Genomic DNA, 14,821 nt, shown 5'->3' on the forward strand with positions numbered 1-14,821 from the left:
CCCTTGTTAAAGAAGGAAGGGAGCACGACCGCAATATAGTCCATGGCCACAGATGGACAAGGATCATTTAAAATGCAAGCTCCCTAGTTTGACTTCGGGGCTGGGAAATGGATATACAAATTAGAGAAAATGACAGGAGGAAATATGCTGACCACAGGGGACATAAAGGGTCTCCTGGTGGCCATTCCTGGAGAAAAGGCTGATGACATATGGAGGAGAGCGGGATATACAAGGGTGAATCCACAAAATACAGCGCATGATGGAGCGCCATTTAATAATTGTAGGGCAGATGTTTGGAGGGCTCTCAGGGTACAATATCCTGACACATGGACTATGGGTGCTATTATGACACGTAAAATGAAAGAAGATGAAGACCCTATTGCCTATATTCAAGATATCCAGGTGAAATTGCAGCTTTAAACTTGCAAGCTGTGGGAAAAGACAGTGGCAATATTTTACTATATTTTATGTCAGGGGTTGCCTGAACCAGTACAAAGGCAGATGAAAAAACAAGTGGGAATGGAATTGAAGCTATGGGCTGAGATACAGTTGACAATAGTACACCATTGTCAGTTATTACAAGAAAATAACAAAAACAAAGATGAAAATAGAAGAATTGTGGAAGTCAAGTTACTTCAGAAAAGGTTGTCAAAATTTGCCATAGAAGGAGCGGTATTGACAAGCGTAGAAGGAATGGGAATGCAGGAAGCAATAAGTACATCACAGGCAAATAATCTGCGTCCGATAGACCAAGGTGGGTATGGGTTTACGCCATGAGGCAGCTGTATGGGTTATAGGGGAACATTTGAAATATCAACCAACACCCGATGCTCCTTTCGACAGTCAATGAGACCCGTTAACTCACTGATTTATATCTGCTTGATTTATTTCTATTTCCTCATTGCTGATATCCCTAAAGAGAAAGAATTGAAAATATGAATTGTGGTGAATTAGCAGACCCACACCAGCTGTCAACGAATAGTAAAACATCTTCACTCTTCATAATACAATTGACTTAGAAAAACATCTGCTGCATGTGCCTTATAGGATTGATATCTTCCCCAGATAACCTTACAGTGAAACGGACAATGTGACAATCCTAAGTGGTGTCCGTGCATATTCAAAAAATAGATTTTCTATGTTTCCCAATTTTAAAATCAATTGAAATATTGTGAACATCTTTATCTTTATTTTTTATTTTTACACATACAGGTGGCACTTTCATGATCTGTAGTTAGGTCAGTAATGTTATGTTATGGTATTTGTTATTTGTATAGTGCCTACTGCCATTGTTATGGCTTCAAAGCGCTGTGGGAGGAAGGCCCTTTGGAAGACCACAGTCTGTGCACGCATGGAAATTAAAAGAGCATTACACTGCAAGTGAATAGTAAATAGAATTAGGTGACCATTCAATTACTTGCAGAGACTACTGTAAAACATTATGAAAATCATGCAGAGCACTGTGATCAGGCACATGAGATGGCTGCTATGTCAGTGACTATGTGCCAGGTGGACCACATTTTGCATGGGACTCTGTTGTATTCAATGAAATGCAGTACAAGAGGGGGAATGGGTATTATAAATAGATATCATGTAGAATCTTTGAGGGTGACCGCAGTCTTGCTCATGAAGAGGACATCATTGAAGACTTCCACTGTCTCCATTCAAATCCTTACATGGGCCACTCACCTTTCTTTATTGATGTCATGGATCAAGTATAGCAACTGTGGAGTGAGAACAAGACATGGTTATAATAGCCTCACTATTTTCTCTCACTCTGGGCGCAACCTAGGTTAATCCTAACCTAGGTTTCACAATTCCCATTACCCAAGTCTCTCTTGGACCTTTCCTTGCACACTCTTGTACTCCTTACCCTGATATTCTATCCTTTGTCTCCCTTCCTTCTACTCTCATCCCCTCTCTTCCTCTTAGCATCTTTGTCTACCCGGCTCTTGCTCTTCCTCGGTACCCAGATGTTTTCTTTCATACTCCTACTCTCCTGCCTCTCTACTACCACTCTCCACCCTACTACTCTCCCCATCCACTCTACTATTTTCCTCTCTATTCACTACTACTATCTATCCCCTCTCCAAACCACTACTCTCTCCTCTACACACTACTACTCAAGTATCAACCCACTCCTTCTTCCACAGTCACCCACCTTTCAGTCTCTCAGTGGACTTACTAATGAGTCTCATTCACCCCCGACTCTCGCTCTGTTAGTCTCACTCACTCATCGTGCATACCCTCTAACACCCAAAGAACCACTTTCTCCCACGAACCAATACTTCATCTTTCACATGCTTTCAACAATCTATCTCCAGGGCTGTCTATACTGTGCTTCCCTTGCTTGGTTTTTTGGTTCTCCCTTGACCTCACTCAAACAACACACACCACCATGAAGCTTCTACCACTTTTTATACTCCCCCAGACATTCTGACTGCGAGCCTGCAAGGTCTGGGATAGACCCCACACTGGGCTGCATATTAATAAGAGAATTGACGCCCGTTACAGGCTTCACACCTCCAAGGAAGAAGCCTTGGCGACATGTCTGCTCCCTTCCTCAACTGTGGTAGCGGCCGCTGGTCATCTTCCATCAATCTGTCGGTGGGTGCTCTTTTTCAGGAGCTCTGCCCTCAAACAACCATTGCGACTGACTCCTCTCTTTTGGGGTGGGGCGCGACGTTAGATCATCTTCAGGTTTTCAACCTATGGTCACCAAAGGACAGGCATTTTCCCATAAATTGTCTGGAGCTTCTGGCGATTTTCCTGGCACTCAAAGCTTTCAAGCCAGTTATTGTGAACAAAGTGGTCTGCATCTGCACAGACAATACGGTATCCATGTTTTACATCAACAAGCAGGGGGGTACCAGGCCACCTCCATTGTAGATCTAGCCATTCAGATTTGGGAATGGGCCATTCAGCATGGTGTTTGGCTGCTGGCAGTACACATTCTGGGCCAACTGAATGTGACTACAGACTCTCTCAGGCGACGAGCGGTGGCCAGCTATGAATGGGAACTGAACACAGAGATCCTCTCCTACATTTTTACCATTGGGGCGCTCCGGAAGTGGACCTCTTTGCGACGTCATCACACAGGAAAATTCCTCTTTATGCTTCCAGGAACGGACTCAGAGCTTCTTCATGAGGGCCTACGCCTTCCCGCCTCTTCCTCTGATTTACCTGGTGCTATGCAAGCTCAGGAACACAACGAACTGCACTCTGCTGTTCGTAGCCCCTTGGTGGCCAGCCAGATTCTGGTTTTCGGAGCTTCATCATCCTTCAGTGTGCTCCCCGATCAGGCTCCTGCTGATTCCCGACCTGCTTCACCAGAGCGATCAGCAGATGTGGCACCTCTCCCCACAATCATTCAGCTAGGCAGCCTGGTACCTGAGTTCAAATCCTCAGAAAATGTCAACTTGTCCGCAGATACTATGCATATTTTCCAGGTGGCTAGAAAACCTTTGACAAGGTTGCAGTATAGGAGCAAGTGGCTCCGGGTCTGTCACTGGTGTTTAGCTAAGCAGCTGGACCCCAGAGATTCGACCATTGATACGGTCCTGTAACGCTCACCAGACTCCCACGGAGGCGCTGGCCTGGTTTGCGCTGTTGTGACCTCGTCTAAGGTGATGCGCAGGGGTCGGGAGACGGACTGGACCGGGCCCCAAATCTGGCTTGTCTGACTCGCAGAAGTATCCTTCTGTAGGTGAAAATAGGGGGTTAACTGTCTGCGGGGTAATGCAATCGGCCTCCCACTTACCCCTCTCACCCTCCTCAAAACCCTTCTGTGCTTCCCTGTAGCGTCTCACCTTAGGGTCTGGAAGGACGAGCTCTCCATCCTGCTTCTGATGCAGGGGCGCGTTGGTATCCAGTTACTTCACTGCATTTTCGGATTGGTGGTTTCAGATGCGGGGGCGCGTTGGTATCCAGTTACATTGGATTTTCGGATTGGTGAGAACCAAACTTGCTTGGCTTCCAGGTAAGTTTTTTATAAGTGGTTCCCCTTGTGTCCATGCATTCATGTTCTAATGCTAGTGTCTTTTTCCCCATAGGGGCCGGGGTACGGAATGCCGGGGAACAGGCACCGACCCGAGATGAGAGGTGAAATCCTTGTGGAAATCAGGTAAGTCTTTAATGAGCGTCTTGGTAATGTCTTTTCATTCGCTCATTAACGCTGATGTCTTTTTCCCCTTAGGGGCCGGGGTCCGCAATGCCTGGATGCGGCGCGGACCCGAAACGAAAAGGGAATGACCCAGCAGGTAAGTCTTAACATGGAGATTTAGCTTCCCTTTTCCCTTCTTTCTCTCACCTTCGTTATTGTCTTTTTCTCCCTAGGCGCTGGGGCGCGACTGTGAATCCGGATGGTCGCTGCAGAACATGGAAGCGCCCTTTAAGATGAGTAGAATGAGGCGCTGCAGCGATCGATGTGATGTGCTTTTAAAAATAAATGTCTTCCTTTTCAGGATCGTCGGCGAAATGTCTCCGGGATGCAGATTTAGCAGGTAAGGCCTTTTCCTTCTTCTGTTCTCTTGTTCCCTTCCTTTGCAGGTGATTCAGGATGCTGGCAGGCGTGGCAGAAGTCAGGATGCAGGAGCAGACACAGTGAGCGTACAGCTGCTAGATGCAGAACAACGCGAAGCACGTGTGGCTGATCGGGTGTGGTTTAAATAGCCTTGGAAGAAGTTCCTAGAATGTGTCCTTCCTCCAATCAGGTATGTATCCTTCCCCGACCACGCCCGGGTGGTAAATGAGTCCCACAGGTAAAGTAGTTCCTTTCAGGCCTCAAGGAGGCCGGGGTTCTGCAGCATGGTCTGCATCAGGTAAGTGCACCCAAACACTTTCATAATGAGCCTGGCGCCTATGGCGCCAGGACTGACGTTTTCTATGAGCCTGGCGCCATAGGCGCCAGGACGCTGTCCAAAGGGCCCCTATAAGGGGTTGCTGGGACCTTCCCCGGGGACTTGATGTCCGCTTTCGGGGACGCAGGGCCTGAGCCGGCTCCCCAGGAGCGGGCATCGTGACAGCACTCCCCCCCCCAAGGCCCCTCCCAAGGTTGTTCCCTCCGGGGGTTTTGGTTTGTCTGGGAAGAGTCGGTGGAATTTCCTGACTAATCGAGGTGCATGCACATGGTCACTGGGTTCCCACGACCTCTCCTGAGGTCCGTACCCCTTCCAATCAATTAGGTAGAAAAGCTTTGACCTAAACATTTTTGAATCTAAAATGTTCCTCACTTCGAATTCGGGTTCCCCATCTATTTGAATAGGTTCTGGAGGTTTGAGTAGTCGGGTTCCGGGTACCACTGGTTTCAGAAGTGACACATGAAAAACAGGGTGAATTCGCATATTAGCTGGTAAATCAAGTTTAACCGCTACTGGGTTAATTATTGCCGTAATAAAATAAGGTCCCAGATATTTTGGGTCAAAAGTTCGGGGCCCTTTGAGCGGTAAATGTCTGGTAGCTAACCACACTTGATCCCCAATCTGATACGGAGGTGCTTCACTCCGATGTAGGTCAGCATTCTCCTTGTATTTTCTCTTGGCTTGTTGTAAACGCGTGGTTGCCTCTTTGAAGGCTCGGGTAATGGTAGAATGCAGATGTTCTACTGCGGGCACTCCGAGGTTCTGAGGTGAGTCGAGGTTTGAGGTTCGAGGGTGATGTCCAAACAAGGTATAAAAAGGACTATGGCCAGTTCCAGAGTGTACCGAATTATTATATGCGTATTCGGCTATCCAAAGAATGTCTTTCCAGTTGCTTTCAGATTGCTGTAACATACACCGTAAGTACTGCTCAAGGGTCTGATTTGTCCTCTCAGTCTGACCATCGGTCTGAGGGTGGTGACTGGTCGATAATCTTACGTCGATTTGTGCCATTTGACAACATTTGCGCCAGAAGTGGGAAATGAATTGGCTTCCCCGGTCAGAGATTAGTATAGATGGGAATCCATGTAGCCGAACAATATTTTCGAGGAATTCTTTGGCTAGGACAGAAGCTGAAGGTAAACCTTTCAAAGGAATGAAGTGGGCCATTTTGGAAAACAAATCCACAATTACCAGAATGGTATTGTATCCCGAACAAGGAGGCAGGTCTGTAATAAAATCCATTGATAGGGTGTGCCAGGGTGCTGGGGGTACGTCTAGAGGTTGGAGGAGACCGGCTGGTCTTTTCTTTTGACCTTTATTTTGGGCACAAACACCACAGGACATCACAAAAGATTTAACATCTTTTCGCCAAGAGGGCCACCGGAATTGTTGTTTCACCTTTTCCATTGTCTTGGCAATACCGGGGTGTCCCTCTATTAATGTATCATGATAACCGGAAATAACTAGTTCGTGTAAATCCTTGTGTGGCAGGAATAAGCGTCCTTGGTAATAAGGTAAACCATTATCTATGGTAAAGTCTGATCCATTTTGTATCCAATCCTGTAGGACTGTAGGGTCCAGGAGTTGTTTCACTCTGACTTGAATGTCTTCAAGCGTCTGTAACGAAGTCATGCCTAGAATTCTCTGTTCGGGAATTATTGGTACTGGTTCTGAGTTTGTATCAGGTTCTCCCATTCCAATTCGGGATAAAGCGTCTGCTTTGCCGTTCTTGCAGCCAGGTCGATAGGTAATCACGAAATCAAATTCAGCGAAAAACAAAGCCCATCGGAGCTGCCGTGATGACTGAGCCTTGGCGGTTTTCAAATACTGTAAATTCCGGTGATCAGTGATCACTGTGATGGTATGTCGAGCGCCAAGCAGGTAATGCCGCCAGGCTTTAAAAGCGGACTTTATGGCTAACAGTTCTTTGTCAGTGATTGCATAATTAATCTCTGGTGCTGAGAATTTTCTGGACCAAAATGCTACGGGATGCAGTTGGTTGGTTTCGGGATCTCTTTGAGACAGAACTGCTCCCATGGCTAGGCTGGATGCGTCAGTTTCGACGACATACGGGAGATCTGGACGTGGGTGTTTCAATATAGGTGCGGAGGTAAACTTAGCTTTTAAATACTGGAAGGTCTGCTCGGCTTCTTCAGACCATTCAAAACGTTTATTTTTCATCAAGAGTGCAGTAATGGGTTGTACTATGCGTGAAAATTCCGGGATAAACCTGCGATAGAAATTGGCAAAGCCGAGCATGCTTTGAACCCCTTTTACAGAGCTAGGTGATGGCCATTTGAGGATGGCATCCACTTTTCTTGAGTTCATTCGGACTCCTTTGGGTGTCAGGATGAAACCGAGAAACTCAACTTCTGTGGTATGGAAAACACATTTCTCCAGTTTTGCAAATAGTTTGTGTTGGCACAGTTTTTCCAGAACTGCCCTAACGTGTTTTCAGTGATCAGATTCCGAAGAAGAGTACACTAGAATGTCATCGATATAGACGACAACACAAACATCGATGAGTTCCCGAAGGACATCATTCATGAAGAATTGGAAGGCAGCAGGCGCATTGCACAACCCGAAGGGCATTACCTGGTATTCGAATAATCCATACTTAGTACGGAAGGCCGTTTTCCATTTGTCGCCTTCTTTTACTCGCACCAGATGATATGCCCCCCGGAGGTCTAACTTGGTGTATATGCAAGCGTCCTTTACCTGGTCAAGGAGTTCAGGGATCAGAGGCAGAGGATAATGGTTTTTAACCGTTATCTGATTCAATGCGCGGTAATCGATACAAGTTCTGAGGTCGCCTTCCTTTTTAGGCACGAAGAACAAAGCCGAGGATGCTGGGGACTTTGACGGGCGAATAAAACCATTGGCGAGGTATTGATCCAAATATTGTCTCAGATGCAGGTTCTCAGGTTCGGTAAGGGCATAAATCCTGCTACAAGAGGGTTGTGCACCGGGCACCAGATCGATTTGGCAATCGTACGATCGATGAGGAGGTAACGTGTTGGCCTGTTCCTTTTGGAAGACGTCCTGAAAGTCTTGGTATTCCGGAGGCAATTGCATGGAGGCAGAGGTTACAGATGCTAGATTAATCTTCAGGTTTTCTGGATAACAGGTTTGTGCACAATCCGGGAAGGTTATTCTCTTAGCTCACCAATCAATTTGAGGATTATGTGTCTCTAACCAAGGAATTCCAAGAATAACCTGAAACTGTGGGGCCTTGATTACATCAAACACAACTGCCTCCCGATGGCCGTCGGGACCAATAAGAGTCACCTCAGTAGTGGAATGCGTTACCGGTCCCGCTGTGGAGGCTGCGCTTGAGTTGCGGAACCTGTTCTCCTTCTGCTGTGCACTAACCCGAACTGCCTGACTTCCTCCGAAGAGCTTCCCCTTTTGCCCGTTGGCACCGGCGTGGCAGGTACTTTGAGCACAAGGCTCCACTCTCCGCAGGGCTCGGACTTCCATCTAGTTAGGTGCCTCTGAAGGCGAACTGAGTCTAAAGCGTTATCGCACTGCCTGTTTTCCTTTCCTTTCAGGTGGACTACATATTTCGTGCGAGGCAATTTCAGTTCCATCTACTGTGGTGATGACATCTTTGCTGGTTTTAGGACGGAGAGGGAGGTTAATCCTGGAGACCAACTCACGGTCCACATAATTTCCAATAGCCCCGCTATCGATGTATGCCTTTATTGCATGCAACTGCTTAGGCTGTTCTGGATCTACGAGAACCATTAGCACTATGAAATGTGAGGTCTGAGAGTTAGTTTTCAAGCTCGGCAAGCGGACCCCTACGCTTGTCGGGCTGAGTCGTTTCCCCAAACAGAGTCTTCAAGGTTTTTATCAGCAGCCCCTACCGCCTTTCGGGGCGGTTTTGCCGGGCAATCTCGTAGAAAGTGTCCAGAGTTCCCACAATAAAGACATAACTTTAATTGCCGCCTCCTTTCACGTTCCTTTTGAGTTAAAGGTCCTTTAACCCCACCAATTTGCATAGGCTCTGAGACATCAACTCCCTTGGGGTTAGCGTGGGTCTTGACCAACACCCGGGTCTCAAACCTGGACCGATCTGCTTTTCTATTCTGGAGTCTGTGATCCAATTGGACCACTAAGTCTATATATTCTGTGCATTCTTGGGGCGGATTTACAACTTGGGCCAGGACATCTTTAAGTTCTCCACGTAAACCTCGATAAAATAACGTGATTCTCTTATCCTCTGGCCACCCAGTTTCTACAATTAGTCTATTAAAGGTTGCAATGTAGGATAGGAGATCCTGATTGCCCTGTCGCAGGGATAGAAATTCATCATCCAGAGCCTGCCCCTGAGAGTGTCGAGCAAATAACCTTTCCATGCTTGCTTGAAATCCTTGAAAATCACAGAGAATTGGGTCATCCTGAGTAACCAGTGGAACTGACCAATCGGCAGCGCAGCCGCTGAGATATGACAATACAAAGGCTACTTTGGTCTGATCATTAGGGAAGGCTCCAGGCCTGCATAGGAAGTGCAAACGACACTGATTCATGAATACTGCAAATCGTTTGGGGTCCCCAGCAAAGCGTTCGGGTGGGGCCAGCGGCATGTTTCCAGGTAGATTAATATGCACAGGGTTACTGGGAACCACTGGAGCGGGGTTCCCTCCGGAACCGGGTAGAGGAGTTTGCCCAGCTTGACTTTGCAAAAGCTGTCTGGTCAGGTCATCAGTTCTTTCCTTTGATATTATTAATTCCCTCTTGAGGGCATTAGTCTCTTGACGAGAGGCATGTACTTCGGCCCGTAATTCCCCCAGTAATTGGGCCAACTGATCAGTCTCAGAAGTTTCCATAGCGCCTGGGTGGGAATTTGTAGGAAGGCTTCGCGTTCTGTAACGCTCACCTGACTCCCACGGAGGCGCTGGCCTGGTTTGCGCTGTTGTGACCTCGTCTAAGGTGATGCGCAGGGGTCGGGAGATGGACTGGACCGGGCCCCAAATCTGGCTTGTCTGACTCGCAGAAGTATCCTTCTGTAGGTGAAAATAGGGGGTTAACTGTCTGCGGGGTAATGCAATCGGCCTCCCACTTACCCCTCTCACCCTCCTCAAAACCCTTCTGTGCTTCCCCGTAGCGTCTCACCTTAGGGTCTGGAAGGACAAGCTCTCCATCCTACATCTGATGCAGGGGCGCGTTGGTATCCAGTTACTTCACTGGATTTTCGGATTGGTGGTTTCAGATGCGGGGGCGCGTTGGTATCCAGTTACTTCACTGGATTTTCGGATTGGTGAGAACCAAACTTGCTTGGCTTCCAGGTAAGTTTTTGATAAGTGGTTCCCCTTGTGTCCATGCATTCATGTTCTAATGCTAGTGTCTTTTTCCCCATAGGGGCCGGGGTACGGAATGCCGGGGAACAGGCACCGACCCGAGATGAGAGGTGAAATCCTTGTGGAAATCAGGTAAGTCTTTAATGAGCGTCTTGGTAATGTCTTTTCATTCGCTCATTAACGCTGATGTCTTTTTCCCCTTAGGGGCCGGGGTCCGCAATGCCTGGATGCGGCGCGGACCCGAAACGAAAAGGGAATGACCCAGCAGGTAAGTCTTAACATGGAGATTTAGCTTCCCTTTTCCCTTCTTTCTCTCACCTTCGTTATTGTCTTTTTCTCCCTAGGCGCTGGGGCGCGACTGTGAATCCGGATGGTCGCTGCAGAACATGGAAGCGCCCTTTAAGATTAGTAGAATGAGGCGCTGCAGCGATCGATGTGATGTGCTTTTAAAAATGAATGTCTTCCTTTTCAGGATCGTCGGCGAAATGTCTCCGGGATGCAGATTTAGCAGGTAAGGCCTTTTCCTTCTTCTGTTCTCTTGTTCCCTTCCTTTGCAGGTGATTCAGGATGCTGGCAGGCGTGGCAGAAGTCAGGATGCAGGAGCAGACACGGTGAGCGTCCAGCTGCTAGATGCAGAACAACGCGAAGCACGTGTGGCTGATCGGGTGTGGTTTAAATAGCCTTGGAAGAAGTTCCTAGAATGTGTCCTTCCTCCAATCAGGTATGTATCCTTCCCCGACCACGCCCGGGTGGTAAATGAGTCCCACAGGTAAAGTAGTTCCTTTCAGGCCTCAAGGAGGCCGGGGTTCTGCAGCATGGTCTGCATCAGGTAAGTGCACCCAAACACTTTCATAATGAGCCTGCCGCCTATGGCGCCAGGACTGACGTTTTCTATGAGCCTGGCGCCATAGGCGCCAGGACGCTGTCCAAAGGGCCCCTATAAGGGGTTGCTGGGACCTTCCCCGGGGACTTGATGTCCGCTTTCGGGGACGCAGGGCCTGAGCCGGCTCCCCAGGAGCAGGCATCGTGACAGGTCCTGTCTTTCGTTTCTCATCTGGCAACTTCAGGCATTCATGTCTTGTAGGACTTATTTGTCAGCTATCGCCGCTTACCTGTCCACGGACACCTGCTCCTTTTCATTGACAAACCCTGTCATTAAAAGGCATTTTGAAGCTCTATTGCATCTCTATCCACCTCTGCACAACCCGCATCCAACATGGGAGCTGAATGTGGTCCTCACTGCCTTATGCCATAAGCCTTTTGAGCCCATGGCTACGGTCGACTTGAAGTGTCTTTTGTGGAAAATGGCTTTTCTGATTGTGGTGACTTCGGCAAGGCATGTGAGTAAGCTTCAGCCCTTGTCTGTAGAACATCCATTCCTCACCTTTCATAAGGATAAGGTTGTACTCCGGACTCATCCTTCTTTCTTTCCAAAGGTGGTATCTGATTTTCATTTGAATCAGTCTATTTCATTAGTCTTCTTTCCTGACCCGGCCTCAGATGCCGAGAGGGTATTGCACAATTTGGATGTCAGACGAGCTCTTAAGTTTTATTTGGACAGAACATCTAAACTTAGGAACTCTTCCCAGCTTTTTGAGACCTTCGGAGATCCGAAAGGAAAGCCGGCCAAGAAAGCAACTATCTCCCGATGGATTGCTTCCTGTATATCAGAGGCGTATAACGTTCAGGGCCTTCAGCCTCCAAAAGGAACTCATGCCCATCTTGTGCGGGGCAAGGTGGCTGCCGTTGCCTTCCAGAAATATGTTCCCTGGGAAACCATTGCCAGAGCAGCTACATGGGCTTCCCCATCAGCTTTTTGTAAGCATTACTGCTTAGAACTGAGCTCCAGAGCCGATGCTCATTTCGGTCAGGATGTTCTTAAAAACCTCTTTCAGTAAAGGAGTTCCATCCACCCGTTTTCCTGTGAGGAGTGCTTGGTAATCTCCCAAAAGTATGGAGGAAAGGGGACGGGATGTAAGAGTATAACAAAGTTACTCACCGCAGTGACAACCTTACTCCTAGTCCATAGTCCCCTTTCCTCCATACGCCTGACGTCCCCTCTAATAAGTATCCCCTAAAATTGCTTAAAGGTCGCAGACCTGCCGATAGAAAAGGACTGAAGGGTGATGCGCGGGGCGGTTTAAGGAGGGCGGGGCTACAGCCACGTGCCGTACCCCACGTAAAAAGAGAAGAAGGACACATTTTTCCAAAAAGTGCTCCGCTGCCGCCCCAAGGGACGGAATGTTGCAAAAGTATGGAGGAAAGGGGACTATGGACTAGGAGTAGGGTAGTCACTACAGTGAGTAACTTTGTTAACCTCCAAGCCGGCATCACACTAAATTGTAAATACTACTCGTGACTAGTTATCCATTTTCTTTTAAAGTAAAGCGGGCGACACCACTGCAACCTCGAAAACCCTTTACCTACTACACCCCTAACACAACCTGTCTTTCCACAACCCACACTGAATAGAGCATCATTCACCCACCTTTGTAAACAATTTCCCCTTTCTTCATGCTATCTTTAATATTTTGTATATTAATTACTCCAAAATGTTGAAATCCAAGCATTTGAAAAGTGTCTACATAGTTATAAAGTTAAAATATTGTTATAACAATGTTAAAAAATAAATGTTCCTGTTCGCACTGTATATTTGTATTGAACTGGTTTTGTTTTGGTGGGCCATCTGCTTTTGTATCCAGTGTTTACCATTAATTGCTGCTTACAGCTGCAGAGTGATTCAGACATTTGCTTAAACATACCAAACTGCAAAGACACCGGAATACACACATTGTGGTAAGCAGGGTGCGAAGGTGACACAGACAAAGGTAAAGAAGGGTGCGAATGCGACAGAAATGGATGTAAGGACTTGATGAGTAAAACAAATATTTCAATATATGCGTTAATACGACATTTTGGAAACTGCAAAACTCGCAGTATCGTACCATTCAGAAAAAGAAAATGCATGTTTCTGACCTATACCCCAAAATTGAAGCCCAATCAAGAAAAGGGAAGGAGGGGCCAGTGAGAGGAGAAGTCAGGGAAGGAGAAGAAGCAGGGAAAAAGAGAATTTTAGTTTTGGAAGGGTTGAGATGTACAAAATGAGTAGACACCCAAGACTGAACAGCAGAAAGGCAGGCTGAGATGGTAGAATGAAGAGAGAAAAGAAAGAAAAGAGAGAACGATCTGGGAGTTGCCATAAAAATGACATGAAAGATTGAAGGACTGAATAAGCGTAGAGGAAAAGTGCATCTAGAGAAATGTAAAAGACTGAGAACAGACCCTTGTTGGATACCCTAGAGAAGAAAGCAAAGCGAAGAAGTATCACCAGCCCAGGAGACATAGTAAGTGCATGTGGAAAGGTAGGACCGGAAACATTAAATGACACTGTCAGAGAATCCAAGAGACGTGAGAGTAGAGATTAGTGTAGGGTGATTGACAATATCAAATGCAATATTCAAATATTGTTACATTACATGTCATACAGCTCGAAGTTAAAATGTGCACATCGATAATGCAGTGAATGCACTGTGATATGGCAGTAGATTTATCCTTATAATCCATATCATAGTAGGACCAATCTGTTCCCCCAGCATCTACTATTATGCACACTGCCCCAACACTGCTGGCCTGACTCATAATCTCACAACAACAGGCGTCATGACCAGCTGCAATACCATTATACATTAAGACATTTGCTAAAATGTTTTTGCTAAATATATGTTGGCAATGTGTGTGTACCCTTTGGGAACACTACAGGCAATTAGGATTACAAGTGTAAGCACAATTTCACCTTTGGTACAAGCCTGTACTACACAGTAAGGTGATAGCGATGGCTGAGCAGCCAGACTTATCTCAAGAGTTTAAGTGAGCAGTAGAACAAGTTACACAAAGGACCAACCAATACAGTGATTCAAGTAAACACTTACTCAAGGTTTCTTGTTAAAAGAATATACATTTATTTACTCAGTCAGTTAGAAAACATTACACTAGCATAAGCAGCTCAATATCACACACTAATAAACCACAACATTCCAACTGGAAAGTAAATGAACAAGTTTAGCTCCAAAATGAAGTGGGAGCAAAATGGTACTTCAGATACTTAATAAAGGAGGGAAAAGACAAGGTTATAAGAATAGGCAGCCCATATACATTCATAGGCAGGGCAAAGGGTTTCAACTAAATACAACCAGGAATGCTTCTCAATAGGCCTGGGCCAATGTCAATGGTTCCGAGTCTTTTGTATAGGATAGCACAGTTCTGGTACGTAACGATTAATTCTTTGCCACAGAGATTAGTAGAATTTGCCTAGGTAAAAAGTTTGACGAATGTTTAGGCAAGGACAAGCCTTCGTAGTTGAGGAAAGTTTCATGCACTTTCTCGATGGCCGAAAAGATTTCCAGACCGCATTTGCACAGTACCTTGTCAATGAAGAAAGCTGTAGCTGAGGCAGTTGTTCCTGGCAGTTCGAGCAGATCTCGCTGTTCCTGAACTTCAGTCGTGGGGACAAGAAGGAGGACGTCAGGAGGTTCCTCCACTGCCCAGGGAAGAGGCCAAAAGCTGTAGCAAGAAGTTGGTTTAAGGTGTGGGTGCCTTAAAGTCCACAAGCTGGTTTCCTTCCCTCTGGCTATCCGGTTTTCAACAGCACTCTAATGATAA

Source organism: Ambystoma mexicanum, chromosome 13, assembly GCF_040938575.1.
Source record: "Ambystoma mexicanum isolate Mex_15411 chromosome 13, UKY_AmexF1_1, whole genome shotgun sequence".
NCBI classification, from domain to species: domain Eukaryota; kingdom Metazoa; phylum Chordata; class Amphibia; order Caudata; family Ambystomatidae; genus Ambystoma; species Ambystoma mexicanum.